This window comes from Cryptomeria japonica, chromosome 1 (genome assembly GCF_030272615.1).
Source record: "Cryptomeria japonica chromosome 1, Sugi_1.0, whole genome shotgun sequence".
NCBI classification, from domain to species: Eukaryota; Viridiplantae; Streptophyta; class Pinopsida; order Cupressales; family Cupressaceae; genus Cryptomeria; species Cryptomeria japonica.
The window spans coordinates 204,065,022-204,072,625 of NC_081405.1; positions in this window are offsets into that span (position 1 = coordinate 204,065,022).

Consider the following 7,604-nt stretch of genomic DNA (forward strand, 5'->3'; position numbering starts at 1 on the left):
TTGTTTTATCTCAACAGAAGCCTATAGTCAGTGAGACTCTTTTGTGTTGAGCAGTGTGCTCTAGGAAGTGTTCCTTCTTGCATGTGCAGGCCCCCATGCTATGTAATGTCTTTCATATGGCCATTGAATTGATACTATGGGTCACAAATCCCACCATGGTTTTTCCTCTTTGAGGTTTTCCACGTATAAAATTCAGTGTGCTATGGTGTTCATTCATGTGGCTGGTTTATTTACTTCATGTTATATGTTTCTTCATTTGCCAGTTTATATGTGTATGTTATAAAAAGGTAAAATCTTATATCACTGGCAGAACACTGATCCCCCCCCTCCCCTCAGTGTTCTTGGATTCCTTCTATTCCAACAATTGGTATCAGAGCCTGGTGCCTGGGAGGAAGTTTAACAACTTGAGGAAGATCATGAAACTAGAATCATTGAATATGGCTATGGAGAAGCAACTTGAGATGGCACTTGAGGATTATGATGTTGAAAGGTTGAATAACTTAAAGCTGTAAGATGAATTGAATTCTACTAATGAATTCATTCTTGTTTTGTAAGAAAGGTTATCATCTTCTCAAGCTAGGAGGAAGGAAATTTTGCAAAACCAGGATGATGAAGAGAAAAATGCACTTAAGGAACAATGTTAGAAGCCGAGTCAACAAAACATACTCATGAAGAATGAAATGCAACACCTAGCTATGAGGATGTCAAAAGAAATTGAGGACAAAAAGAAGAAGGAAGAAAATCTTGTTGTATCTCTGAAGAAGAAATTTGAAGAATGTGGCAGATGGCTCACGAGAATGATATATTGAGAATTGATTTGGTACAATCCCAGAATAATGAACAAGAGCTTGAAAGACAAATAATGACTCTGAGAAATGATCTGATTAGTGCAAGTGAGTATGAAGAAAAATTTAGGATTAGTGCTACACAACTGAATGATCTAAGATTCTAGAGGACTTGGATTTGAATAAGGTGAAAGCTTTGGTACTGTAAATAAAGATCAGACAACCGGTATGCAGAACTCATCAGCCCAAAGGAAATTGGTAAGGCAATCTAATGCTTACAAATTCAATGGTAGATTCTTTGTTTGTAATAAATTTGGCCATATGGTTAAACAATGTAGAAATAGAGAAAATCAAAACTAAAATTCAGTTCCCAGTCAATGCACAAATTGCAAGAAATATGGTCATAAGTTAGAAGATTGCAAAATGAATGTTAAGTGTCATGCATGTGGAAAGTTTGGACATTTGGCTAACCAATGCAGATCAAGGAATGACACTGGATATGATAAAGAAATTCAAAAGAACAATGTTACATGTTATGCATGCAACAAAATAGGTCATATTGCTAAAAACTGCAGAAGCAAGACTAAACTGGTTAGCAATGATAGAGAAAATGAGAAAGGAAAGAAAAAGGTAGATGAATTACAACAAGATCACACCAAGATATGGGTTAGAAAGTATGAAGAACCAAGTGGAGATGCAACTACACCGGTAACAACACCAGTAAACCGACAGGAAATTCAACCGGTAACTGAGGCAGACGCCTTAGGGTTTGGAAAATTTATTGCAAATCTTGCATATTCCCCAGAAGAGATCTGGAAAGAGATATGGAGAGTGGTATCTATCATTGATGGAGGTTTGTCCAGCATAAAACTGTGAAACCAACATTTAGTAGGGCACACAACTAAGCATTTATGACAATGAATAATTAGGGTTTAGTTGTTGATAAAAGGGAAAATTGACTCATTTTCACTCACCCAGCACTCGAGAAAACCAGAGTGAAGAAAAGGCAAATCATAGGTGATCAAAAGCGAGAAAAGGCATTCTAAAGAGATTTGCAGCATTTTTTTGAGAAGTCATCAAGATCTTTCAACCGACAATTCCCATCCAGGTATTTCTTTAAAATGGCATGCAGATCATCCTCTACACCTACTTTCATTGTTAATCCCACTGTAGTTGAGGTTAAGGATAGTATTAGACATGTCTTCAAATAAGTTCCTCAAATAGCAATGAAGGAAGACTCTACTGGTGCATTTTTTAGGGTTCCTGATGGCGTAGTATATGTGGAAGATGTCAAAGCTTATATTCACTGCAATTTGGAGGATTTAGGAACTGAGGAAATGAAAAGATATATAGAAGTTGAAAATAGAACAATATTTAGCAACAAACCCTGAAAAATAAGCTTAATGATGGGTAGATTCAATGAAATAATAAATGAGACAAGAGAAGGATGGGCTAAATTTTCCCAAAAGAATCCTGATTTCCTTACTTCCCAAGAAGAATTTTCTAAGGCAACAACTCCCACCATTCTGAACAAATCCAAAGGAAAAGAAATTTTGGAGAACTCGGATCAAATTTTGAATGAACCGGTAGATAATTCTCAATAAGATAAGTGTGTACAAACTCCATTGGCAGATAAACCTAAAATTAATGAGAGTGTACTGGCTAAACCAACAAAGAAAACATATGTACAGTCTGAGCAAGGTAATATAGATAATGTACATGATACTGATATTATTGTGGATAATAATCCACTGACAGTGACAGATACTACACCAAGTGGCAAAGCCACCGATGCAAAAGAGGATGAGAAAAGGGATACACCAGGAGAGGATAAGGAAAAGAAAGAAAAGGAAAAGGAGACTAATAAGAGTAAAGTTGCACAAACATCAAGTACTAAATTGGCAGTTGATTCCTCATCAAAACTTTTGGCAATTGACACTTCTCTAGTTGAGAAGAAATCAATCACAAAGATGAGTCCCACAGAGCTAATGATGATGGCTGCTCAAAAATTAATGGAGGGATCTACAGATAAGGGGATAATAGATCAGTCAATAACAGTTTTGCACAGACGAATTCCGGAATGTATGATTGAAAATGAAGCGAGCCCTTCCAGCAAGCTTAAGGCATTGACAAAGCACATCTCTAAAAACTTTCAATTATTACAATAGATTTTCGACCGACAAGCACCTGAAATCTTTAATTTGGCTAAAAAAGCTGCGTTTGACCAGATTATTGAGATACAAAAGAGAAAGATTGAAGAGAAACTTATACTTATTGAAAATTCTTTGAAACAATGTACTAACATTTGCAGGGTCTGTTGTAATATAGAGATTCTTACAATAAATGTAGATAAGAGGATAAAGGAGTTACAAGAAAAGATTGCTAATATTGCTAATTATTTTGATAGACTAACTTCACTTACAACATCTATTGATGGACAAATTTTGACTTTGGACAACCAAATTTTTGATTTTGAAAAGGAAAGAGATAAGATCATTTGGAGAGCCAGATGTCTTAGAGGTTTGGTGAATCCAAGATTGGAATCACTTGGTGTACATAAGAGGGAATGCATGGATATGCTTGGGAAGCCCACACTGACAGAAGTCACTAAGAAAGAATCACTTGCACATTTACTAAGTGGACTTGTATCCATATCCAAAACATTCAAAATCAACTAGGATACTTATATACAGTTACTAGAGAAAGATTATCTGAAAATCTTGAAATTGGTCAAGCTCCAGTAAGTAAACTATAATTATTCATTCTTTTGCACAAATTCCTAACATTTCTTTCAATTTTTTCACTGGTCTTTGGCACTGATGCCAAAGGGGGAGTATATTTATGTGAAAAATGAAATGAAAAGGAAAGTATGTATATAATCCTTGGGGGAGGACATCAAACAAAGAGTATATGAATCAAATGAGGAGATAAATGCAATCATGGTCAATCAACTCAAGGGGAGCATATTTCGGTTTTAGTTGAACCAACAAGGAATCCATTTTTCACATGAGTGTTGCCATCAATGCCAAAGGGGTAGATTGTTGGCAATTGACACTCATTGGATTCATATGTTGTCATTGATAGAAACAATATTTTGTAGAAGGCATATACTGACAGACACTGGCACTGGCACCGACATCCTATACTTTAGTGAAGCCAACATCGGTCTGGGATCTAGAAAGGTTTTATTTGTAAAATCATTTTGTAATTATTGTATAGAGACAACATTGAATATCTTTTGTAATGTGTTGTAAGCCGACATAAGTCATATTGTTTGTAAAGGGTATATAAGTCAATTTATTAGGCCATTTTGATATAAGATAATGAAAATAACGAATGTGGAGAAGAAAAGTGATGTGAAGGATATGTATGTAGATCATTTGTATGTGAAAGTAATATCATGCAATGGTCAGTAGACAGTTTATAAAGCTTTCTTAGAGTAAAGGAGATACTGTTGGTATTTTGGTATGGTTTTGTCATTGATGTCAACACCTACTAAATACACTTTCCTTGGAGATCCAGCAACATTCACCGGCAAACAGTAAACTGTGCAATAGTTACTCGTATATGGTTCACCGGTAGGATATATTGTTCACCGATACCTAGAATGATATGGAAGGCACTTGGTAATGTCAAAGACATCATGTGGAGACTTTATTTTGAAGAAATAATCATTGGTATATTCATATTTGCATATTTGTTTTTACCGACAAATAGTTCTAGGTTATCTAGGGTTACACCAACAGGTTTATCCTTTCCAGATTAGCATGGCATGCTATGGAGATGATTTATTATTGTTGTAAATGCATCAAGCTGACATGTTCAATCAGTTATTGCATCAGATATTATATTATTTGTAAAATGTTTTTATTGTAATATCTTGTAGAGCCGACCTACTAAAATTGGTCTTAGGGTATGGTATAAATGTAAGATCTTATTTGTAAGATCAAGTGTGAAATGCGAAAAAGAATTGTGTGAAGGTATATGCAAGATCAAGTAGAGGTATACACGAAGACATTATTTGAAGGTGAAGATAGGTTTTTGTAGAAGCATAACAGCATTACACCGGTACTGAATTTAGCATATGAAGATGTTATTTTGTGAAGTACATTCTTATTGGATTTAACCATCCAACTGTAGTCAGTGTGACTCCCATTTGTGATTGAGCAGTGAGCTCTAGGCTGTTGGCCTTTCTGCATGTGTAGACCCCTTTTTGTACACTTACTATCTGTAGTAGTATCATCTGATTATGGGTAAGGTTTCCCACCGTGGTTTTTCCCCTTACAGGGTTTCCACATACAAATATTGGTGTCATGTGTTGTGGATGACTTTATGTTTATGTTTCATGCATTAATCCTTACCGGTATAGCAATTTACTATTAACACTGTCTACCGGCATACTTAACTTATTTACCGGTATTAAGCATTAAGTTGGTTAATTGGTTTTTGGTTTGAATTTATTAGACAACTGATTCACCCCCCTCTCAGTTGTCTCCGGGACCTAACAATTGGTATCAGAGCTTAGTCCTCTTTTGCAGAAGTTTAACAACTTGAGGAGATCCAATGTCTACTAATTATTTCAGGAAGGACAATCCTAAACTTGATGGAACCAACTATGGGATATGAAAGATCAGAATGGAGACACATCTGAATTGCATGAGTAAAGACATCTGGGAAGTTACTAAGAATGGTTATACTGCTACTGTAGTTGGTCAGACTGCTCCAACTACCTTAGCCAAAGATGAACAGAATGATTGCAAAGCAAGAGAAGCACTTTTGAGCACATTATCAGATCAACAAATCATGGGATTATCAGATAGATCTACTGCTAAAGCTATTTGGGATCACTTGGAAACACTGAATGAAGGAGATTCCACAGTCAAAATTACAAAACTTGAAAGCTTCCAAGTCAGGTATGAACATCTGAACATGGAAGAAGATGAAAGGATTTCTGCTTTTATGGAAAGAGTAAATGAAATTGTTTTGGGTATCAAATGTTGTGGAGGAACTTTGAGTGAGGATGAAATTGTTTCAAAAATATTAAGAGGTTTGCCACCGGCATATAAAATGAAGGTTACCACTATAAATGAGATGAGAACAATGCCTAATACATCAGTAACTAGGGATACATTGATTGGAAAACGTTCAGCTTTTGAAATTGAGGAATTTGGTCCTGTTGCTACTATAAAGACTGATTTGGCCTTTAAAGCATCAACATCATCTTCTCCATCATTTGACAAATCAGACTGGAGAGCCTTTTATGCAAGAGAACTTGAAGAAACCAGAAAGGAGAATGAAGAGATTGAAGAACTTGAAGCACTATTTGCAAGGAAAATGTCAAAAGGTCCAATTGGAAGTAAGTATGAAGGTAAATCACCCTTTAAATGTTTTAACTGCAATAAGATTGGTCATATGGCTTCAAGATGCCCTGATAGACATGCTAGACTAAGAGAAGAAGCTACAAGAACATACAAGCCTAATCTTGAATATCAAAGATACAGATTTAAGAAGAACAAAGATAAATCTTGTTACATTGTTGATGAAGGTGTGACTGATGATTCTAATGAGGATCCAGTAGATAATGGATGGGTTTTTGTCACTATAACAGAAGATCAATCAACACCTATTGCTCAACCGGTAGAACAAGCCCTAGTAGCTAAAGTTGAAGCAAAGGATGAATGGATTATTGATTCAAGATGCTCACATCATATGACTGGAGACAAAGGTAAATTCTTGAACTTTCAAGAATACAATGGAGGTTTAGTAAGATTTGGAGATGACAAAGCCTGTTCAATCAAAGGTAAGGGTTCAATATCTCTTGATGGTAAACATAACACTGACAATGTCTACTATGTTGAAGGATTAAAGCATAATCTTTTAAGTGTTGGTCAATTAGTTGAGAAGGGTTTTCAGTTACAATTTAAAAATGGAAAATGCAAAATCATGAATAGAACTGGTTTGGAAATTGCAACCGGTAATCAGACTAGAGGTAATATCTTTCATTTGAATAATAGTGAAAAGACATGCTTAATTGCACATATAGATGAAAGTTGGTTATGGCATAAGAGACTATGTCATGTAAACTTTGATTGCATGGTAAAAATCAGTACTTCTAAGGTAGTTAGAGATCTACCTAAAATTGTGAAACCTTAGAATACAATTTGTAAGGAATGTCAATTTGGAAAACAAGTTAGAGCTAGTTTCAAAAGTATTCTAGAAAAATCCAATAATGCTCTTGATTTAATTCTCACTGATTTATGTGGTCTAGCTAGAACTAAAAGCTTACAAGGTGATAGATATTTCATGCTAATTATTGATGATTATTCTAGAATGTGTTGGGTTACTTTTCTCAGAGAAAAATCAGAAGCACTTGGGAAGTTCAAACTATTCAAAGCAATGGTTGAGAATGAAACCGATAAGAAAATCAAATGTTTAAGATCAAATCGAGGAGAATTCACATCTAAGGACTTTAATACATTCTGTGAAGTGAATGGAAGAAAAAGACAGTTATCAACACATCGGACACCACAACAGAATGGAGTTGTTGAAAGGAAAAATAGAACTATCTTGGGTGCAGCAAGAAGTATGTTATCAGAAGCAAATCTACCACATGTGTACTGGAGAGAGGCAGTAAGCACTGCTATCTATACATTCAACAAAGTTCACATCAAAGGTGAAACCAGTAAGACCCCTCATGAACTATGGTTTGGTAATACTCCTACTCTTAAGTATTTCAGAATTTTTGGAAGTAAATGTTATCTTAGAAGAGATGAGTATATTGGCAAATTTGATCCTAGAAGTGATGAAGGAATATTTCTT